The 23,836-nt window shown below is 45.8% G+C and overlaps 1 long non-coding RNA gene across 2 annotated transcripts; it reads right to left on the reverse strand.

The window, feature by feature from the left end:
* On the reverse strand, window positions 1-22,981 carry LOC141569318 (uncharacterized). 2 transcript variants are annotated; one of them, XR_012492822.1, is made up of 4 exons: window positions 22,558-22,981; window positions 7,721-7,936; window positions 3,649-3,927; window positions 1-2,991 (listed from the first exon to the last, which is right to left on the reverse strand). It is a non-coding gene; the product is annotated as an uncharacterized LOC141569318 (long non-coding RNA). The 2 variants fall into 2 exon arrangements; XR_012492823.1 differs by lacking the exon at window positions 7,721-7,936 and having other exon boundaries at window positions 22,558-22,972.
* Window positions 22,982-23,836: the final 855 nt, after the last annotated feature.

The following is a 23,836-nucleotide window of genomic DNA, read 5'->3' on the forward strand; positions in this document are numbered from 1 at the left end:
AAAAAAAAAAAAAAAAAAAAAAAAATGTGGGCAAACTCCACATTGATAAACATGGCTTGTGATTTATTTGTGCCAATAAAAATGTTGAACAGAACAGGAATGTGTTGGTGTCTTACAGGAACTGTTCAAGTTTTCCCCCAGATTGGTGTCCACTCATGAATCCGTACATTCTGGGGGCCGTTGCTCGACCATGAACACAAGCACCTAATCAGTTCTGCCCTACCCATAAGGACACGGTGAGCGGTTCTGGAACTCTTGCAGTCAATATACATGATATGTCTGTGGCCGTCTGCTGATCTCATACTGCGGGACTGCTGCAGAGAAGAAATGGAGTGTCAAGTCTGGTCAAACACGGGCTTGCCTGGTTCTTGGTGCTCACTGTCTTGCTGCCTCTTTTGGATGTGATTCTCCTTGAAATGTGCAATTGAATTTGGCTACTTAAGAAAGGAAGAGGTGAGCAGTACAAAGTGTAATGAGGCCACTCTTCAAGGTTACCTGCGAAGTTTCTGGTTTTAATGGGAAAGACGGCAATGACTTTGGAGAACCAAAGAGTATGCTTTGTCTATAAAGCAGCAAATCCTAAATATTTTACTCCTTGAGGTTCATACAGTCTGTGTTGCATCTACTCAACTCTGCTTTGAAATCAACCAGAGTGGGAAAGCAGCCATAGGCAACACTGAGTGGAATGAGGTAGCTGTGCTCCAATAAAACTTTATTTACAAAAACAGGCGGCTGGCCCGAGATGGCCCATGAACTGTAGTTTACAGGTTCTAGGGTATAGATACTCCCTGAGAGTAAGCAAAGAACTTTAGGAAATGGATTAGTTTCCTGAGTCAGTGAGAAAAACCACAGCAACACCTCGTATCACACTTAACGTAAATCTCACTGAGAGGCTCTGCTCTGCAGATCAGAGACCATCCGAAGAGAATCCATCTAAAACACCAATCTGTTCCTGTCTTTCTCAGCTTGAAAATCTTCGGGTCTCAGATTCACACTGAGTCTGGCCCTATCACCCTGCCTTCTTTCCCAGATCCAGCCTTTGTCACTTTCACGTACACCGTGCTGTCCAGCCATGCAGAGCTCTTTGCTGTTCCCTTATTAGCGATGCAGAGTCATGTCTCCAAACTTTTGCTCATGCTATTGCCCTGCTGAGAAGACTCCCCTTGCCGCTTTCAAACTCTGCTTCATCCTTCAAGACACGGTTCAAATGTCTCTGCCTTGACATTTCCCCTGCACCCTTAAGTTGGGTTAATTTCCCCTCTTCTCTGTTCCCATCACACTCTACTAAGACCGACATGTCATCAATACAACTTCAGAGCAATCCCTTCTAATTGATCTCTACTGGTTTAACCTTACCTTGTACAGTATTTTTAAAATCTGTTGGCTCCTTCCTCACTGGGTTGCTAACTCCTTTTAGACCAGGTTATGCCTTATGAACCTTCCTTCACCCTGAGGTTCGCCGCACTGAATCTGCTATGGACAGAATGCTGAGCACGTTTGCACAACTGTTTACCTCGGTGCAGAATCTCGTTGTGCTAGGGCCACTGGGGTTCTGTGGCATGATTCACAGTTTAGATTGCCTGCTATTTTTATAAGACACTTCCCGTGGCTTAGTAAGCACCTCTTCCTGACAAGGCACTTGGGAACTATTCATAAAGAATGATATTAAAATCAAATCAGGTCCAGAGGTAAATATACCAGTCTCTCCTCCACCTACATTATATGCTCCCTTCAAATCAGGACAGATAATTGTTCTAGTTTATTCAGCTGTTGTGTATTTATGACATGCACTTTCTCTTCGAAAGACATCTCATGAAAATCTCATTCTCATAATAGATATGGGACCACGTTGCATCATTTTTTATTTATTTATTTATTTTTGTGCTTTGAATGGATTTCCTAGATCTTGTTGAGTTGATCTCCAATTCCATTTAGAACAAAGTGATCATTTATTCAGTGGAACCCTAGCAGCTCAAAGCGTGGCTGCAGTTTTTCAAAATGCCTCCTGGATGACCCCTCATAGGGTTAAATCCAGGGGAGAATAGGGCTAAAGAAATGACAGATGCCCCAAAGCCTATTGCTACATTGTTTGTCCAAGAAAAGGACAGTCAGCGTTTGAGACAGGAGCACCGTAAGCTGTTAGCTGAACCCTGCCATGTTATCAGGTTTTCCGCAGCACCCACTTTCCAGATGCTGCTCGCTCTGCAAATGAATGAGTAGGACACACAGGAGTGGGGTGAAGGGACAGGTGAGCAGTTGTACTCTGCCTCAGACCCCCTCACCCTGCCATGAGTCCTAGACTCAGGCTTTCCTGGAGTGGGGGGCCAGAGGCGGTGAGGTTATCTTTTTATAACTTGTGCTTTATAGACCAAGACGGGCCCCAAGGAAACCCAAAGCAAACATTCCAAAGACTGGGGACACACAAAACCTCGATAAACCCCTTACTCCCTCTAAAACTTCAGCCTCACATTTTTCTCCTTATTTGCCCTAAGAATTCTTGGGAAAACATGAGGTCCATGGGAATCCGTGCTGCTGCACAGGCTGACTCAGTCCTGCCCCCAGTGAGGCAGCTGCATCGTCCCCACTGTGCGTTCATCCGGGTCTCTCCCTCTCTGGCAGGGCTGCTCCTCGGTGAGAAGCTGCCCACGACGTGTATCTCCTGGATCTCCACGTCAGCCCGACATGCACGCAGGCCAGCTCCTCAAGGCTGGGGAGGCCGAGGAGCAGGAGAGCAGAAAAGGAAAAGTGGTAGGAAGTAATTTCTTTTAGGCTTGTCTGATTTCCTCTGGGCCCTGAGCATGGCAGGGCCTAAATAGCTAATCGAAGATTTTCACTTTCCCAGGTAGGTAGTATGTAACCAGAGGTTGTTGCTTCCTTTGTTATTTTGAAACTTCGTTGGAAGAAAGTTCTCCGTGCGTTCTCAGTTACACTGAGCATTTTCCCTCTGCTTTTATGTGGAACTCTCCATGCTCAAGGCGATAGCCAGTGAACCTAATCAGATAATTCTGTGTACATTAATGTACATACTGGAGTTTTAGAAATACATATCCTTTAAGCTCCTTTGGAGTGTGTGTGTATGTACACGTATATGTGTGAGGATATATTAGGTTGGTGCAAAAATAGTTGCAGTTTTAAAATAATTGCAAAAACCACAATTACTTTTGCACCAACCTAATAGCATATGATGACAGAGATAACCCATTTCAAAAATAGCCTTGTTTCCTTCTCCCGGACTCAGTGAACCCCTTGCTCCCTTCTACCCCAGAGCTTCAAAGATGCAAAAGGGCTCTGTTCCCACCCCCATTCGGAGAAGGTAAACTTTTCAACTCCTCTTAGCAGAGGGAATCATTTATTCCCTAAGGGTGTGACTGACTTCTGACTCTCCAAGTCTTCTGCCCCCATTGCTAATGACTCCCAACTCTACTCTTAGCTCCTGAGCCCACACCCTGTTATCTGCCCTCCTACTGGACGTCTTCACATATTTATCCACCAGGCATCTCCAATTCTACTTCTCCAAGCTGAGTCTCCCCTCTGTCCCACCCTCAGTCCACCAGACCTGCTCTTCCTGCAGCACTGTGAATATGCCCAGTCATCTGAGCAAGAAATCCATTATCTCTGATCAGGAATTCTTTGGGAAAGGAGGCTTACCCACAAGGTGCCCAGGCTTCTATGTGACACACATCAGCCAAGGAAGACTCCCCCTTGCTTGTCTGCACATCTGGGCAGTTTGTCCCCTCCATTCCCTCTCCCCTTGTCTTCATTCAGGCCCTCAGCTTCTTTTCCAGACCTCCCCAAATGCTGGATGCGGTGCAGAGCGTGGGCCCAGGACGAGAATGCCTGGGTTCAAATCCTACCTGCAGCCCGGTTTAGCTCTGCAACCAGAGTCACGCCAGTGCATCATCTTTCTGTGCCTCGGTCCCCACATCCCTAAATAAGAATGATAAATTGTGGGCATTTAGAAAGAACAGGGATTGACAGGCTTGTCTTATAAAGGATGAGGTAGTAAATATTTCAGGTTTTGTAGGTCAAGATGCAACATTAAGCCTCTTATAGAGGGAGTTCCATGACTAGAGAGAGAATACATTTCCACAAAATATTGCACTGACAAAGTTCAAAATATAACAATAATTGAGGATCTTTTTTTTTTTTTTTTTTTTTTTTTTTAACACAGATCTGCTAATGAGAACAATGGAATTCTCTTTTGGGGAAAGATAACATTTTGCTTAATTAAGGTTCAAAGTTAGTGTTCCTATCATCCAAATCTATTGCAAATGCTCATCTGTAAAAACCGTTCTTAGCTCATGGGCTGAAAATAAGAACAGGTGAAGTGGTGGGCTGGATTTGACTCACAGGCCGTAGTTTGCCCAGTCCAGGGAAAGAACACAAGAGATAGTGCAAAGTGCTTAACACACTATGAATATTCAAAGGGTGTTGGTGATTATAAATACTTCTTACCATCCTACCTACTTTCACCATTGGCTTCAGCCACGTAAATATTTAGGGTTTCCTTAACCTGTCATCCCTCTGAGCTTTGCTCATGCTGTACTGTAGGTCTTCACCTCCTTAAGAATTCTTATCTCCCCTTCTCCCTTCTTCCATATCTTCCCATCCCCGAGAGAGTGACCCTTTATAGAGCCCCCATCTTTCTGCTGTAACAGTTGATCCTTAATTTCTTCCTCTTTAACTTACGAGTAGAAACTATGCGTTACAATATCTCGTGCTGTGCCTGATCATATTATGTGCTCAGTAAACATCAGCTGAATAAATAAATGAATTTCCTACATGCAAATGGAAGACTCAGCAGAAACCTTCCTTGATTGCCCTGGTTCCCTGGGAGCTCTTCCTTTTCTGAGTACCCAAAGCATTTGGTTCTCATTGATTTTCTTATAAGAGACACATTCTAGAATAATGGCTACGTGCCTTGGCTCTGAGTACGCATCCCCGCTCCATCACTTTCTAGCTTTGCAGCTATATACAAGTTATTTAACTTCTCTGAGCCTCTGCTTCCTTGTTGGTAAAATGAGGATAATGATGGTACCCACCTCATACGTTGTTTGGGATTTTAGATGAGATAAAGCTTATAAAGCACTCATCACAGTGAATACTCTGTGTTTGTGGCTTTGCTCACATTTATTGAGTAATGACTATGGTTTAATCCCTTTCATTAATGTGCTTATTCCCACAATGACCCTCTGAGGTAGGTAGTATTGTTATCCCCATCTTACAGATGAAAAAACTGAGGCACCGAGAGATTCTATAACTTGCCTAAGGTGACACAGCCAATGTGGCAGAGCCAAGATTCAAACCCAGATTGTCTGGCTCCAAAACTGGCTGCTAAACCTAGTTGGTAGGCATCTTACTCTGAGTAGAGATATGCCTCTTCTGTAAGATTTCAGGTTCTTTAAGGGTCAGGCATGTGTTACAGAATTCTTTGTACCCTTCCTAGCTGCCAGCACAGCACTGCTCATGGTGACGCTCAGTACACATCTGCTAATTCATTTGCTCATCTCTCCTGCACCTTGATCCAGAGGAGGGACCCAAAGAATGTTTTAGAGAGATTTCCTCCTGCTCAGGACTAACAGACCACTGTATCTTAGAGAAGGGGACAGGAAAGGAAGCAGAAATGGAGAGTAATGTAAGAAAGGAGCACAGGTGGCATATCTGGGAAGAATTTCACCTACTCAGAAGGCAACCGTGAATTTGAGTCTACTTTGGAGAACTTCTGTTCCCAGCTGAGGACACCAGCCCCACCATCAGTGAGCAGCTCTGAGGACACCAACCACTGCAGGACAATTCCACTGATTGTCTGTAATGTGACTGCCCCTCTTAATCAATGTGATGTCATCCACTGATTTCGGAAAGTGAAGGATAGCAAAATTAATGATGGCTCAAGTGGGTTTCTAATGGCTACAGGCAGTTGAGGGGCTGCAGGGCTGCAGAGCTGGCTGCATTTCAACAACATGTGTGCAGGCATTTCTTTGCTAACAAGGATGCCTTAAGTCTTAATTACCCAGAACCAAAGCCTCACCTTACTGCTTGTCCCCTGGGAGCTCCCTGTGAAGTCAGAGGGAGCTTTGCCTGCAGTTCAGCCCGGTGAAAACTTGCCTGCAAATGTTTGCAAATTACTTTGAGAGCCTCTGATGGAAACCGGAGAGAATTATTTATTTTTAGAATGTTGCCATAGCCCCGTCCCTGCCTTGCCTGACACATACCTCCGTGTTCCTCAAATTCCACTCTCTTTAGCTCTGATTAATTCTGAATTGTGCACCTCTTTTTCTCATGGTTGATGATTGCACCTCTTAGGTCTTGCCCTCAGCCAAACCGCTGGTTATGTCCTGTTGCTCTCACCCTTTACTTAGCAGCTCTCTCTAGAAAGCCTAATGCATTTTCCATTAGAAGAACTGATCTGCCCTTTCCTTTCCAGCAGCATAATGCCCAATCTCCCTCACGTGGAGCATGTCGAAAGCCCCCTACACCGCTCTTACTTCCCTCTTGCTGCCCTGCCCAGATCCCCCCTAACTGGCCACTGCTAACACTCATGGCTGCTCCCTTTCGGAGATTTGCCCTGGGAGAAAAACATCAGGCAATTTCCCCTGGAAGTGCCTGGTAGGTTTGCTTCCCCTCTTGGGCCAGTCCACAGTCAGGACTGCAGGATAATGAAGCACAAGGCTGCCTTCCATCCTCACCCCCACCCCCGTGATCCAGAGCTCCCCAGGGGATCAGGCCGAAGCTAGACCACATCTCTACCTGCTTCCCTCACACCTTTACAGGTTTCACTTGAGAGCACTCCCTCATGAAACTGCTTGCCCAAGAAGCCAGTGTCAGGCTCAGCTTCTTGGCAACCCAACCTAAGGCATCTGTATGCCACCTTCCCACTGCAAGCAGAATAGTCTTTACAACCTCAGCCTGATCCTGTCACTTTGTGTCTTAAAGAATTCCATGCCTCCCATTGGCCAAACTCCATAGCATGGGTCTGAATCCCACAGACCTGGCGCTGCCTATCCCTCCTGCCTCACCTCTCATCACACCTTCCACTTCACCTCAGAGGTCTTCCTCTACAGACCCATCCAGACGCCCTTCTATTGGGCCTGGGGCATCTGTATGTGCCCACAGCCCTCTGCACTGACCCCTACCATAAGTTTCATCATATGGGAACTGCCTGTCTCCTTGTCTTTGTTCCCCTCTGGACTGCAAACTCCTCTGGTATTCCCAAAGCCCAGCCATGCATCTGGTCCATACGAGACCTTCAATAATTATTTGTTGACTGCGATTAAATGAACCAGTGAATTATTGAACTAGATATTTCATAAATGTTTAGTAATGGCAGCCAACTTCAAGTTAATATAATATACCAACCTTTGCCTATTTGTGGTTTATCAGAAGTTTCCCTCGATAGAATTCCCAGGAAATATGTTAAAAGAATGAAATGTTTTTAATATGCTATATCTATATGCAGTCTGGTTAGGGCATGTCTCACATTGATATATGAATGGGCTCCAGTGTCTCAGAAGGTTTCCATTTCTTTTGGACCCTTATCTTGGCAATCAAAGACTTGTCCCAGCCCCACAAGTCTCTGACTCTCGGCAATCCCCTGCTGAATTTTAAATCCCCTTGCCTCCCCCATGCCTGCTCCCAACAACAACATAACAAACAAATATGCAAAAAACAAAACAAAACCCCAAAACTGTGTGACTCCAAGTGCCAGAATAGCTCTGCTCACCTGAGGAAGAAACTCTTGAACATCAGTGAACCATGCTTTAAAATCTGCCATTTCATTGCCAACTTTTCAGAAAAGCATCAGCCTGCGAAGAAGTTGCTCTCGAACGCAAATCTCGTGACTGCCAGAACCATCCAGTGTTCTGACTTGCCTAGTTCTCACTTTGGAATCGGGTGTGCTACTCGGGAGAGGTGCATTAATTCTCGGCCTGCACACAGACTGCAACAGCAGCATTAACAAATTACCAGTGATAGATATGCAAATGGAGCAAGAACAAATATTAAAACAGCCCTATCTGTCTTTGCCCGCTACCTCGTCGTGTCCAAATTCATAGAAATATTAATCCTCCTGGCACGTTTAGCAATGGACTATGTAGTAACACTAGCATATATGGTAACATTGTGAGGAGGCTAATAATTATCTCTCGTTAGCAAGATCAACTTACTGCAGTCTTTCACGGCAGGGACAGAAAAATATTTTGACTTGCTATGCTAAGTGAAACATGGTGGCAGAATAAATTAGGGCATTTAAACTAATAATCATAAAGACACACAGCTACATTTCCCTTCTAAATATAATTGACAAAATTGACAGAAAACAGAAACGATGGTAATAGAAGAATGCATTATGAATGGTTGGTGGAGACACAAAGGGCCAAACTTTCTTCCATTGCTTATGTTATTATAGCTAATATCTATTAGGCACCGACTGTGCATGGCACGACTCTTATCAGGGCCAAGGATAATCATAAATTACTACCTGTCAGCCACGGGCGCAGTAACATCGTTATGTGACGAGGCAGCACTCTTATTAAGTCTTTGGAATCTATTAAAAGTCTCATTTTGAAACAATGAACCAAGAGGAACAAATTTATGAATTGTGGATCCCTGGTATTAACCCAAAGACTCAGTCTTGGAAAGAGAGAAAAAAATTCTTAAGAAAAAAATTAATTTCTGCCAAGGAAAATCTAAGAACATACGTTCGCAGACCTAACCAGATGCCTCTGGCTGTGCTGTGACAGAAATGAGGCAAATATCTAATTTCACAGGAAAAAATTTATAGACTAGACTTTGAATCAGGCAGAATGCAAAAACCTTCTCTGCTTGGTTCTCAATCAAACAGCACAATAAATGACACTGTCCTCACATGTCCAAGATGCTCCTCTGATTTCTGGCTCTGATCCGCGTCATATTCTCACCTTCACTGATGTATCCAGATATAACTCACCCTCTGCGTTTAGTTTAATTTGCTTAGTGAACCTAGTAGATTGTTTGCAAAGTTGGCCATAATAAATCCTCACATCGTATGCACATCTCTTTGCTATGCTACTTTGCACTGCCTCCTGTCAAGTGATGGAGTCTACTTCTCCTTGACTTGGACATAGGAAGGCTTTGTAACATGCCTTGGCCAAAGGAATGCGATTGAAGTGATGCTTTGGCAGCTTCTGAGCCTAGGCCTTAAAGGACCTTGCAGCTTCCACTTTCACCTTCTTAGAACACAGGGCCACCAGGTAAGGAATCCTGGGCTAGCCATCTTGAAGATGAGACCTCGAATGGAGAGAGAAGCCCAGCCAACCACTGGTACCAATTGCCAGATGTGTGTGTGAGGCCATCTTGGACCATCTAGTCCCTATGCTATGGACTGAATGTTTGTGTTTCCCTGAAATTCACATGAAACCCTAAGGCCCCATGTGATGGTATTTGGAGGTGGGACTTTGGGAGGTAATTAGGTGATGAGTATGGAGCCCTCATGAATGAGATTCATGCCCTTATAAGAAAAGACATGAGAGAGATGTTCTCTGACTCTGCCACGAGGAGACACAAAGAGAAGGTGTCCCTCTACCAACCAGGAAGAAGAGTCCTCACTGGAAGTCCAAGATTAAGCACCTTAATCATGGACTTCCCAGCCTTCAGACTCGTGAGGAATAAGTTTCTTTTGTTGAAGCCACAAAGTCTATGGTACTTTTGTTATAGCAGCCTGAACTGAGTGAGACACACCATCATACACCAGGTGACTCCAGAAGAGACCCAGCAGAAGAACCACCCTGTCGAGCCCAGCACGAACTGCTGACCTTCAGGCTCATGAACAAATCAAATACTTACAGTTTCAAGCCACTGAATTTCGAAGCAGTTTGTTACATAGCAATAGGTAACTACACAATAACAATGTGACAGACTTTAAAATTCTGTGCATTATTTTAAAAGAGTGATTCTGCTGTAACTCATTGTACAGAACAGCAGCTCCCAGGACTGTGTTCATTTGTGAAGCTAAGGAATTTCTTCTTAGTTCTTTCTCATCATCTCTTAAAGAAATTTGCACTGTTCAACCTTTCTTTGCCAAGGGAATAATGAAAATTGAATGCTCAGAAATGCTTGTTCAATGGTTGACTGGTAGTTTGTTTACAGTGCAGTGGGTTGAAAGGCAGTTCCAGGCATTCTCTTCTGTCTGGGTGAGGCACTGCCAACCCAGAGCTGCCACAACTGCAGCTCTATTGCCAAGACTCTGAGGCCTAAGGGAGGGCCTCTGGTGACAGGGACCCTTGGATGGTACATTTGTCGGGGCTCTTCAGAGAAATAGGACCAGTAGAGAAAGAACCAACTCTCTTTCTATATATATACACATACACATATAGATAAATCTATCTATGTACAGAGTCATATGTATGCCTATATATGTGTATATTGACAGCTATACAGACAACAGATATAGATATATGGAAATAGAATATAGGTATGGAATAGCTATATCTGTCTATATACACATATATAGACATATATGTATCTACATATACATATAGAGAGCTCTACATAGATAGCTATCTTCTATCTATCTATCTGTCATCTATCGTCTACTAACTATCTATCTAGCGAGAGAGAGAGGAGGGGAGAGAAAAACAAAAGTTATTTTAAGGAATTGGCTCACATGATCATGGAGGCCTAAAATCCAGTCCAAAATCCTTCAGGATAGGCTGGCAGATTCAGGGAAGGATTTCAGTTTCAGTCCAAAGGTAGTTTGCAGGCAGAATATCCTCTTTTTCCAGGGATGTCACTCACCATTTAATGATAACATCTTTCTTTTTATTGAATGCTGAGTACTTTAGGTACATTTATCTCATCGACTCATTCTAACAACTCCTCTTACAGATAAGAGCCTGAGCTCAGAGAGGTTAACTGACCTTCCCAAAGTCACACAGCCAACTAGCATTCTAATCCAGGAAGTCTGACTCCAAAGCCCCAAGTTCCAAATTCTTAACTACCCTACCTGATAAAAACATACTAGGGACACCGTGGCCCGAATTAAATCTCTGTATTTAAGGCAAACAGCAGGTCAGAAGCACCCACTCTGTTAGATGTTCTTAAAGGTACCAAAAAAAAAGGTAAGATTGGGGCCTTGGCCTTGAGGTGTTGTTGATGGTCTAGTTGACAGGAAGATACCCCCTGGAGAATGATATAACTGACATTGTCCCCTTCTTTGGGAGTATGGGAAGTTTAAGTTTATCCACAGGGAAAGCTTTAGCTACTAGGAGCTTCACCATTTTTAATGAGTTGGCATTTTGCTCTTCAAACACATCAGCAGGTGGATGCATTTTATTAGACGAGTTCTGTCAGTGTTGAGAGAGAGTTGAAAACTAAAGAAGTTGAGCCAATGCTTAAAATGCTAGGCAGCGGGTCCAAATGGTAGCTAATCACTACTCTAGGCAAATCGCTGAATAATTCAGACTTTATTTCCTCTCTTCTTGAGTCTTCTCCCACATCTTTGCTGCCTACCTGACTCGGAGGAATGGGTGGGGGTGAGGGCTGGTCAAATAAAAGTGCCGTCACATTTGGCAACAAGGGCCTTCACCATGTTATTAAGATAGTACATCAAGAAATGGCTTCAACATTAATCACAAAGAAGCAATCATGAGACCTGCATCCTGGAAACAGAACAGCCTTGAAATATAAAGGAAGGAAAACGCCCTGGTATTAGCTGTCTGTTGCCTTCAGGCACTTGTTTGTCCAAAGCAAATAGTGGGGCCCCAGGCAGCCAGTGGGGCCAGAGTGTGTTCAGAGGGCAGGAAAAGGGAAAGGTGTCATATTGGATGGGTCCTAATGCTGGGCACAACAGAACCGTGGTCACTTCACACGGCTGCGGTGAAGGCAGGGAGCTGTGCCTAAGAGGAGCCCACCTGCGAGACGTGATGGATGGAGAAAGTGCAACTCTACAGAGGTTTGTCCCAGGAGGACAGCTGGGTGGGCCACAGGCAGAGCAATCCTAGGCAAGATTCAGATAAACATAGGTTCTCAGAGGTGGAAACCTAGACGATGCTATTCATTTCCTAGGACTGCCATACCAAAGTACTAAAAACTCAAAACCAAGTGGCTCAAAATAACAGATGTTTCTTGCCTCACAGTTCTGAAGTCTAGAAGTCCTAAATCAAGGTGTCACCAGGGTTGGTTCCTTCTGGCAGCTCATAGGGAGAATCTGTTCCAGGCCTCTCTCCCAGCTGCTGGTGACAGCGGGCAATCCTTGTTGTTCCTTGGTTTGTAGATGCATCACTCCAATCTCTGCCTCCATCTTGACATGGCATTTTTCCCTGTGTGTCTCTGTGTCTAAATTTCCTTCTCATGAGGACATCCCTCATATGGGATTGGGACCTAATGATCATGTCTTAATTTGATTATGTCTGCATAAACCCTAGTCCCAAAGAAGGTCACATCCACAGACACCAGAGGTGAGGGCTTCAAGATATCTTTTGGGGAATACAATTCAACCCACAGTAATGAACCTAATCAGGTCTCCCCCTCTGGACTGTGAAGGACGGGCACTACCTTACCCATTTTGTATCACCATTGCCTAGCACCACGCCAGGCAAAAATCTCCTGTCCACTCAGTGCTGATGGATGAATAAGTGATGGCCTTAGCCAGACCGGTGTGATAAGGGTTATTTGGCCCCAAATCTGAGTGCAAAATCCTGGCTGCATTCCTACCTGGGTGGTGTTTGGCAAGTCTTTTAGTTCCTCTGAGCCTCAATGTTCTCCTCTCTAAAATGGGTACAATCAACATGCAGGGTGGTGGCAAGAAGGCAGAGTATATAAAATGCCTGCCACATCGTAGGTGTTCCGTAAATGGGTGGCATTATTTTAAAGGCAACTCCTGACTTAACCCTATGTTCTTCTCTCCATTACACCTTTCTTTACATCACCTTCATTCCATCACATCAATTCTTCGAGACTTTCAGAAACCTAACCCACCAGCTAACATAGCTGTGCTGATCACAATGCTTTCAGTTGGCGTTGACAGAAACCCCATTCAGAACTCATTCATAAAAAGCAGGGTGGAGGGTGTTAGCTCAAATAACACCCTATTGTAGGGTCTTTAGGCAGGGCTTAATCCAGAGAGCAAACAGAGCTATCAGGGATCACCTGTGTCGCAAGCAGGCCATTGGCCAGTAGCTACCAGCAGCCTGACTGAAATCCTCCCAGCCTAACAACCCCAGCGAAAAGACATGGCCTTTCCTGGTTGCAACATCAGAAAAGATCCAGAGAAGACCCTACTTTGCTCATTTGGATCATGTGATCCGTACCAGTCACAATGGCCAAGAGCGTAGGATACGGGGATTGGCCAGTTCTGGGTCACATGAATGGGGAAGAGCCGAGTGAGCCTCCTGTGGAATGGGTTCCCTACAGAAAAGAAGTTTCTGTTGCTGAAAGAGGTACTGGAGAGATTTAAGTGAGAAATGCCCCTGACCCTTGAAATTGCCCATAGGCTAGAAAGACCAAACAATAAGGCTAAAAACGATCAGTTTTCTGCGAAAGTACTCAGCAAAATTTAAAAAAAAATAAAAACAGAAACCATAGTTACATAGACTAACATGTTGCTTCAACACAGTGGCATCAATTACTGGTAGGGAGGAGGAGGGCTGGCAGGAGAGACACAGACTGAGAGGCCCATCAGTATTATCAGCCGTTAACAGGGGGGTGTCTGCCTGCAAGAGAGACTGGAACGTGGCCAGGTGAGGTAACTTGTTATGGCTCTAACCAGGTCCCACCAGGCCAAGGAAATGGAGCAGGGTGGGCCACAGAGAAAGTTCTGTGGCAGCAATGCTGGTGAGCCCGCGTGTCCCGGTGCTAAGGACAACCCTATCTAAATCCACTTAGGTTCACCTCACAGTGTGTGTCTGGATTTTTTTTTTTCACTTATTGGTTTTATACTAGACTCTTCTGGCTTTATGAAAAATACCCCATAACTCAGGTTTAATTTCCCTGGGGAAGACAAATTTGAAATAACCATCGGATCTTTTTTTTTTACCTCTTTTTTGCTACTCTAAGCAAACTGGGAAATATTTCCCCCTGAGGGACGATAGTTTGGTCATTCACAGAATAATCATTTTAATGCTCTCTGCCTCTTTTTTTTTCTTCTTTTTTTAAAACTTTCCAACAGTGTTTGCATACAGCTCTCCTCATTCTATATGTCTACACTTTTTTAATGAGTAAAAGAGATGACATGTCCATGTTTAGGGTTACGGTGAGGAGTAGATGCAAATGAAATGACTCACTGATGAAATTAGCAGGCATTTGTACAGTGCTTGACAATTTATCTTACAATCTCATTTTAGCATCCCTCAACCACAAGAGGCATTATCCCCATTTTATAGATGAGGAAACTGAGGCCCAGTGAGGTGAATTCGCTCATTAAGGAGCTACACATAGACCTGAACCCAAATAATAACAGCTGACGTTTACCATTCTAAACACTTTGCATGCAGTGTCTCATTTAATCCCCTCAAAAAGTTTGTCAGGTAGGTTATGTTTATCATCCCCATTTACAGGTAGAGAAATGGAGGCTTAGAAGGTTAAATACACTGGTAAAGATTCAAACCCAGATCTATCTCACTGCAAAGCTTCATCTAAACGCAGAACTTGCCCCAGGCCTCACATGGCTGTGAAAGTGCCAGATCAGGTGGGGAATGAGAAGTGAGGGCTGGACCTTGGGCCACTGAGTGCACAGCGGTCGGATCCACCCACTGCTCTGCTGAAAGGCCTTCGCCTGCCAAGCCAGCTCTGTGGATGAACTATTTCCAGACCTTGGGCATGCAGAAGTGCTGAGGCAACCTGGATGGAAGCCCAAATGCTGAGAAGAAGGTGCCCAAATGACAAAATACCAGAATGAATGGCTGCCTGCTGGCCTCACCCACTGAAAACTTGGGGACCCCTATGACCACAAAGATGCTGTAGACAGAGAGAAATGTCTGATAAGCAGAGACGTCCCAGCAGGTCCCACTGCAGCCAACAATGGGGGTGCATGCCCATTCTCCCACATGGGGTGTGGGCCAACGCAGATGCGGGGGCAGGCAGCTGGCACACAGCCGATTCCCTCCCCAGCAGCAAAGGGCCACCCTGGCGTCTCTCACCAGCTCTAAGCATCCTCCTTCAACCTCCTCTAAAAGATAAAGCGCTCACTTTTACATGTTAATCAACACCTTGACCATGGATGAGAAAGAAAAAAAAATACTCCATTAATTAAAACCTCAAAAGATGCCAAAGGTAATAGCCTGCAGATGTTTTCTTGCCATGCTTATCCTATCGGGAGACCAGACACCAGCGAGCAGTGTAAGAGTCACAGGTGCTATGATTAGGCGTGAGAACATGTGGCTGGGATAAGTGGAATAAGGAAGATTTTTAATTTTCCTGCAATCCCAAGCTTTGAAGGAAATTAAATAATTAATGAGAAGTAAGTCTTTCCCTGCCTTCCCGAGAGAGGTTAATTTCCAAGTATCTTCCCTATGCAATAGTGTCTTTTAAATGCCAGGAGAACATAAGAAAAGAAAATCTCCAGTCATTCAACAAATACCTACCATGTGCCAAGTACAGAGGGTGCCAAAAAAAAGTATACACATTTTAAGAAAGGAAAAAACTATATTAAAATTGTAATATTCAACATCTATCGATAACTGAAGATGAATACAAGTCACATTTGACTTCTGCAATTACAAGACGGGCTCAAAGTGGTTACCATCAGCATCCAGACACTTCTGATTATGGCAAATTACTGCTTGAGCAACATTGACCCAAGTGTCCACTTGTGTACATTTTTTGGCACCCCCGGTATTTTGGAAGGTGCTGGAGACACAGCGGAGAGGTAGATAAATGTCCTGCGCTCGTGATGCTTACAGTCCAGAGTGAGGGACCGTGATTAACATGTGAACAGGTAGGATGAGGTACTGTAGAAAAGAAAGCAAGGGGATGGATGGAGAGTGAGGGGTGGGTGAGGGCTACCTTAGACTGTGTGGGCACCTGGGGCAGTGCCGCTTGAACAGATACCTGAATAACAAATAAAGCCAGGCCAAGAGCTAGGCCCAGGGCATTTCAGGCAGAGGACACTGCAAGTGCAAAGGCCCAGGGGCCAGACCAGAGCTGACGTGTTCAAGAACAAATAGGAAACTTGTATGGTGGGATCCATTAATGTGGGAGAATGGAGGACGAAGAGGTGGAAGAGGTAGGCAGGACAAATGATCTAGAACCTACTAAGGACATGGTAAGCTGTTTGGGTCTTGTTCTAAGTGCCTGGGAAGATTTGGGAGTGTTTTAGCAACGGGTGATACAATCTGACTTCAATTTCTGAAAATTAGCCCTGGCTGCTGTGCGGAGAATGGTTCTGGGGATGGGTAGCAAAAATATTCAATAGGACCAAGAGACCATATTAGATACTATTCCCTCTGATATAACCCAATGACATTTTTGATTGACCTTCCTATGGAAGTACAGCAGTCAGTATTTTCAGAATGGATTTCTCTATTATTTGGCAGAGTTCTATCATTTTAGACTTTTTAGGGTCTTGAGACAGTATTTTTATTAGCTGATCTACCCTTTTATCCTTCTAGGGGCTCAGAAGTGGACCTGAAACAAGGAGAATTAACTGTAAAAAAATTAAGAATGTCAGCAGACCAGGCTGACCAATGAAATACTTTCGTCACCCCCAAGGCACATATCGGCTGCATAATTGTGCCCTCAAAGAACTGAAGACTCTCCTGCTCCGTAACGCCCAAGAACGTGGCTGCCACGCCAAGGGGATGTCCTTCGGAAATGGTGAGCATGTGAGCAGGGTATCGTCAGCCCTGGGATGTGGGGACTATAGCCTTTTCTTCCAAGGCTAAAAACAAATCTGTGTCTCCATTTTTTGCACCAACTGTTCCCATTCTCATTGAGGAACTACTATGGTCTGAATGTTTGTATCCCCCTCAAATTCATTTGTTAAAATCCTACCCCTCAAAGTGATGGCATGAGGTGGTGGGGCTTTGGGGCGGTGCTTAAGTCGTGAAGGTGGAGCCTTCACGACTGGCATCGGTACCCTTAGAAAAGGGCTCCAGAGAGATTCCTTGCCCCTTCTACCATGTGAGGACACAGTGAGAAGGCACCAGCTGTGAACCAGAAAGAGGGCCCACACCCAACTATGCTGACACCATGCTCTTGGACTTCCCAGCTTCCAGAACTGGGAGAAATAAATGTTTGTTGTTTATAAACTACCCAGTAGTCTGTAGTGTTTTGTTCTAGCAGCCTGAATTGACTAAGACAGGAATTGAGGCTGATTTTTCAGATTTTAGACTAGGATCTCACTGAGCCTTGAGATGGTCTTGTTCATAATGGGAAGTAAATCTAGATTCACTTCTAGCCGGGAGGAAGCAGGCAGAAATTCCAAGTTGTAGATCCGTGGCCTGGGTGTATGGACTAGAACAGGAACCATAAATCTCCATCACTTCTCTTGGCAGATAGAAAATTGGAATTTTGGAGGAAAGTTTCACATCAGGCACGCAGACTCAATAAATAGTCCCACTCCTTGCTGAGCTCCCGAATGCTCTGTGCTCCACCGAGCAGGCTGCAAAGGACGCTCAACACTGAACCTCTGGACCATGTGTCCCGTGGAGCCATGTGGAGCACCAAGGACAACTTCATGCCAGGATGGTGACAAGAGGCTCTTGGGAGAAAGTCATTCCAGAGAGAAGGAAGAGTCAGCATGAAGACCCAGAGGCAAGCCAAGGCAGGCTGCCTTTAGCACCTGGTAAACACATCAGGGCTGCTGGAATGGAGCACTGGGAGAAACGGGATAAGAGGAAGAAAGCAAAGCTGACAGAGTTGCTCAGGGTCAAGTTGTGGTGACTTTCCGGACAGGCTCACCTTGTTGCTAGGAAGGAAAACTCATTTCTGCTCTTCTGAGTTAATGGCTTTATGGGAGACAATGGGGCTCTGTGAGTAAGGAAGATAGGAATCTATGGAGAGACTGGAAGCCATAGAGTAGCTGGACTTCCGGGAGACACCGGAATTGGAAGACTGCTCAGGATTCTACAATGGCCCCCCAGCACACACACAGTAACATCCTAAGTCCTTCGTGGCTTGTGAGATGCTTTTGCCCCCGCCACCTCGCTACTTAATTTCCACTTATTGTCTCCTCCGCTTACTCCTGTCAGGCCACATCGAATGCTGTTCCTTGAAGAGCAAGAACGTTGTGGGGTCAGCACTTTTGCACTGGATCTGTGAGCTTGGCTTATTTTTTAATCTATTTATTATTAACTCCTCCCCCCAACTAGAATGTAAGTTCCATGAGGCTAAGGACTTTGTTTAATGCTGAGACTAGCACCTGAAACATAGTGGGTGCTCAAGAAAAATGGTAGAAAACAATGCATGAATAAATGAGTCCCCAGAAGTCCTAGGCCTTAAGATCTCTTCTTATTTCACAGCAGTAGAGATGTGGATCTTCATTTCAATTCTCCTCCATCATTCTCTGTTTCCTGTTATTCCCAGGCAATTTTTTCCCCATCTACTCGCTGAGCTTTTCTCTCACAGCTTCACTGACTCATGGCCATGGTTTGCTCACAGCTCCCTGCTTACTCATTGCCTCTCCCTGTGCATCTGTCCAACTTCTGCTCCCTGTGCCAACCTCCCGACTCTCCCTGACTTTTCAGCTGAGATTCCAGAGGCAGAGACTCTTCCTGGGTCAGCCCGTTCCCCATTTAGGCAGAGAGTTTGGACCTTTGCCTTTGTTCTGGGTCAGACGTCCATGCTGATCCAGTCGGCAATGGCACAGGCACAGAGCATGGCAATCTAGACATTGAGATCTGTTCTTTCACTCAGAGGAGGCACACAGACGCAGCAAATGGCCTTCAATGTCCTGTTGACTGAAGTCTGAGGTCAAGGTTGAGTTAATTCATACTTTAGGGAGACACGGAAGCTTCTGAGAAGAGTGGTGGTTGATGAGATCTGTTTTCAGAAGACCACTTGGTCACCCCATGGATGAGACAGGTGATGATGGAAGAAGATGGCATGTGTAAGACAAGTTGGGAAGCCAAGGCAGGGAGAGCTGAGGAAGCCTCCAACCAAGCCAGTGGCAAGAGCATGAAGAGGAGGAAGTAGGAGCAAGTGGGCCTTGTACCTGAGATATCGACCAGGGACATGAGGCTGGAATGCAGCAAAAAGGCTGGGCCTAGCCCCCTAGCTGGAAGCCATACAGATATTAGTTAAAACTGTGGATGCATAGTATGGCAAGAGATAAGCCAAGACAGACATCTGGGGAACTCGCTTAGATGTAAAGAACATATCGAAGGAACAAAACTTGACAAATGCTCTAAATGGGAAATTCTTATACAGATGACTAGGTACTCAGAGAGTCAGAGCACTCGGTAAAAACAAGGAACGATTTCCCCTATTTGTCTCTTATTCTCAAAAGTACGGATTCAAAGGATCCTGCATTAGATCCTGCTCTATTCGAAACCCCAAGTTTCTAGTGGGGTTGTTTTCCCACAGAAAGTACTGACACATTTTGGGAATACACAATATTCTAAAAATACCTCAGCTGGCTGCAGTGCCACGATTAGTGGAGCTGCTATCCCATGAAACCCTCGTCACCACTTTGCTTAGATCAGAGAGTGGATTAACTTTGATGTCTGTCTGAAACCCGTGCAAGACACCACTGGTGGTCCGCTCCCTGCAAACATTCAATCTTCACATCCAAGGGAAGAAAGAGAAAGTGCGGGACAGGAGCCCAAACTAATTTTTTTCTCAGTGATTGAGATGAAAATATGCACCCTAGGACTCCTGACATATTTGATTTGCATCCTGTCTCCCCACATCCCTGAGCTCTTTCTCCCTTTGCACAAATACCTTCCCTAGACCCAAATTCCCTTTGGATTTCACAAACATTAGCACAGCTATGAAGCCACAAGCCCTTTGTCTATGCCATGTGGAAATTTCTGTATCTGGTGCATGCAACTGAAACTGACTCTAACTTCAGTCCAGGGAGTTTACTGGAAGCTTATGGGTAGCTTGCAAGAATACAACGGCCACTCAAGAATCAGACTGTAAGGGGGAATGATGGAAGCTCCAGGGTTACGGGCCAGTGGGAGATATGCAAAAATCTCATCAGAACATTAGCAATGAAAGAAATCTGCTGCACCTGTGTTGTCTGTCCTTATGTCACCATCTTTTGATTCTTATTTCTTGGAAAAAGAGAACAACCGGACCTGGTTGGAATTGTACCCACACTCAGACAACATGAGCTCACTGACTCTGCAAGGCAGTGTAGACTGACAGAAAGAGTAGGTCTCTGGAGCCAAACAGCCTGGATTTGAACCCTGGCTCTGCTACTTACTAGCCATGTGACCTTGAGCTAGTCATTCTTGCCTAGTCTAGCTTCCTCTACAAATGGAGAGACCCATGCATGGGGCTTCGTGAGTACTGAGTGGGTAAACCCGTGATACTGATTAGCACACGGGATGCGTTCTATGGCCTTGATATTAATATTGATAGGAATACACAGGGCCCCTCGATTTACAGTCGAACCAAGAATTCCAAGATGAGAGGTCATTCTCTGCAAGGAATGAGGAGCTAGTATCAGGGGAGGCTGAGTGGCCAAAAAACAATCATGATCCGTTGCCTCATCTTATCCCCCCACCAGACTGTAGACGCCTGAGGACAGCAGATTCACCTGTTAATTCACTGCTGCATCCACCAGCACCTGGGAAATGACTGGCACATGGTACGTGGCTCAGGGAACCTTTGTTGCGTAATGAATAAACGTGGACTGCTTCCTTTTTGTGTTCCCAATCAACAAGTCCAGTAACTTGCCCAGCGTAGGCACACAATAAGCATTTGCTGATTGAATTTATACGTCAGTGGGATTCTCAGAAATGGGGAGAACACTGGGATCAAAATGATACACTTGTATTTGATAGGACTTAGTGGCAAGCAAGTGATAAGTAACCAGTTTTTGGTGTGATGAGGCTAACAAGCTATGCAAATGGCATAGCTGGCCTGTGCCATTTGTATAGATTACTGTAATTGTACAGATGACAGCCTAGCTGAAACCTTTAGATCAGCATGAGGGAACGGGGAAACTACCAGTTCCTTGCCACATCATCTTGGAGAGGGCGGGTGGCTCATATGCCCCACACTGGCACTGCTGGTACCTTACCAGGACATCCCATTCCCCGGCACAATCCATACTGGCTTTCAGAGGCTCTGTGGGTGGGGCTCAGCCAGCCATCCTGCCAATCTTGCTCATGGAGACAGCAAGATGTCATAGAGGAGTTCATTAGATTAGGAATCATGACAGCTAAACCCTGGTTCTGGCTCAGTGAGTGGTGTGTGACCTTAAGAAAGTTCAGGTCTCTAGCTCTCAGTAATATGGTCTATAAAACAGGGTAATCCTTGGCTGGCAGCTCATGAAAGTGTTAAGCAAATAAAATTACACCCATGGTGATTTCACCTGGAACTTCGTCTGTTGTAGAAGACAGAACCCAACTCAACTGGCCTCAGGGAAGAGGGCACTTTATTGGCTCACGGTACTGAGAAGTCCAGGGTAGGACCCATTTTAGGCACATCTGGCTTCAGGGAGTCAAACGTCATGTCAGCATCTGATTTTCTCTTTCTGAGCTCTCCTTCTGCTATCCTCATTCTCAGTCTCTACATGGTGGTCCCCAGCAGCTTCAGAGTTTTATCCCCTCAAGTTCAAACCCATCTTTCCAGCAGCTGGGACAGATTATGGTGGGTTCAACGTGGGCCATGTGGCCAGAAGCGTGCAACTGTGTTGGATGATCAGGCTTGGGCCCCGTGCTAATCACCCTCTGTGGTAAAGGAGTTAGGTCAGGGTTGGTTATGTGTTTAATTCTCGAAAATGGAAAAAAGGATTGGGGTGTGGGGAGAAGCCTCCATTTACCTCATGGATTGAGAATGAGAGAAGAGTGGTTTCCCAAAAGATATTCGGGGTACTATTAACAGAAAGAGGAAAGAATGCTGCTAAAATGACTAATGTGTATTACACCTGGGGATTTTTCTATCCTGTGACACAAAGCACGCATGATTTCATTCCCTCTTTGCTATGAAGTCTTCTGTCCTCGCCTAACAAGCTCCTGCAAGAGCCTGAGGCAGCCGCCTCACCCTACAATCATCTGTCTTCCTCCTCTAAACTCCTGTAACCTGCAGGAGCACATCACTCACCGGCAGCAGGGGGCCATTTGTTATCGTTGTATGTATATGTCCTGTCTCAGCACCCACATGGCAGGATCCTGGGGAGCAAGGGTCAAGTCTTACTTATCTTTGTGTCCCCTGTAGCATTTTGCCTGGCATTTGGGGCGCGGCTGATAGCTCATAAATCTGCTGACAGATCGAACACCTGATTTATATGCTCTGGAAGCACAGAGGTAGATAAGTAGCTTGATTCAACTACAAAACTCCAATGAAAGAGGAAACCTGTGCTCGCCACACCATTCCTGAAAGATCGTAGATCTCTTCTGGACTAAATAATGCTGCTGGGGTCAAGATGAATATCCCCTCTGCTTCCCAGCCTCCCGCTGCTGGCATCATTCTTACCTGTAAAGGATTGAGTGACAGCCCAAAGAATTTTAGTCTCAGTGGCCCAGTACACCCTTGGCAGGTCCTATGTGGGCACAGGCCACCTGGACGGATGGAGGATGTCAGTTATAGGAAGAGGAAGCAGGTGTCTGTCCTCAGTGGCCTCCGACCCCAGGCAATAAGGCGGAGCCCAAAAGGTCCCATCAGTGGGATTGGCCATTGGCTCTCTGCCCTGCGCTGATACCTATTTACTCCCCCATCCTCATTTATAACCCTGAGATCCAGTAAAGAGAACAGGGAGAGAGGAGGGATGGAAAAACAGAGTCAGAAAAGGTCTTGTCACGCGAGGTGTCATGCGGGATCTCTGGTACCGCTCCCCACATAAGAACACAGGATATGGTGAAGCCAAAAAGGAACACCCACGGAGCCATGGATAGGGGAGTCATACCACTATAGTCTCGCTGGCGGCTGGGCGATACACAAGAAGTAGGATCCACATGATCTGCAATCTGCCGTCCACTTCTCTGCCAACCAACCAACCAACGCAATCACGGCAGTTATATCAGTGACTAACTGGCTAACTGGTTACAGCTGATGGCCAACCAGTCACAGCTGATGGCCACCTACTACCCCAGCCAGCACCTTTCCACGTGAGGCCGAGAGCCTGGAAACTGCACTCCTGGCTCTGTCCCCACAGTCTTGTAGCTTGGTTGTTAAAACAGCACTCCTCGTAGGCTAGTCTTGGTCCAGAAGACCCAGTGGCTCAGGATTCAAAATCCCCCTGCAGGCCACCCTGGGCCAGGAGATTTGCCCCTTTGTCTCTAATCCCCTCAAACCACCCTCAAGGAGGCCAAGTGACTTGTCCAAAGCCGGGCATCCAAGCCGGGGTTCCCTCACCTGTAAAACGGGCCGACTAATAGGGGGATTAAATCTGCAAGCCACAGAGCATCCTGCTCCTGGTAGACGGTAGCTAAAATCAAATCAGTAGGAGAACAGGAAAGGGTGATTGCTAAAAGAGGGAATGGCAAGAGGTCAGAGAAGTGATGGATGGAGCAGCTGAGGTAGGAGCCAGAGGGCAGGGGAGCAGGCAGAACACGGTCCGCAGAATCCACCGCAACCAAAGCTCCACTCTCAAACCACCTCTTGCACGCTCCGCGGTCGCAGCGCGCGGCGAGGGACAGCAGGGGAGGCGGTGCCCGGGCACCAAGGCCCCGCCCCACCTGCCCCAGCTCCACCCAGGGCCCAATTCCCGCCTCTGGCTCCACCCCTCGCACATCGCCCCGCCCCACTCCCCAGC

Source organism: Rhinolophus sinicus, linkage group LG02 (assembly GCF_036562045.2).
Source record: "Rhinolophus sinicus isolate RSC01 linkage group LG02, ASM3656204v1, whole genome shotgun sequence".
Classification (NCBI taxonomy): Eukaryota; Metazoa; Chordata; class Mammalia; order Chiroptera; family Rhinolophidae; genus Rhinolophus; species Rhinolophus sinicus.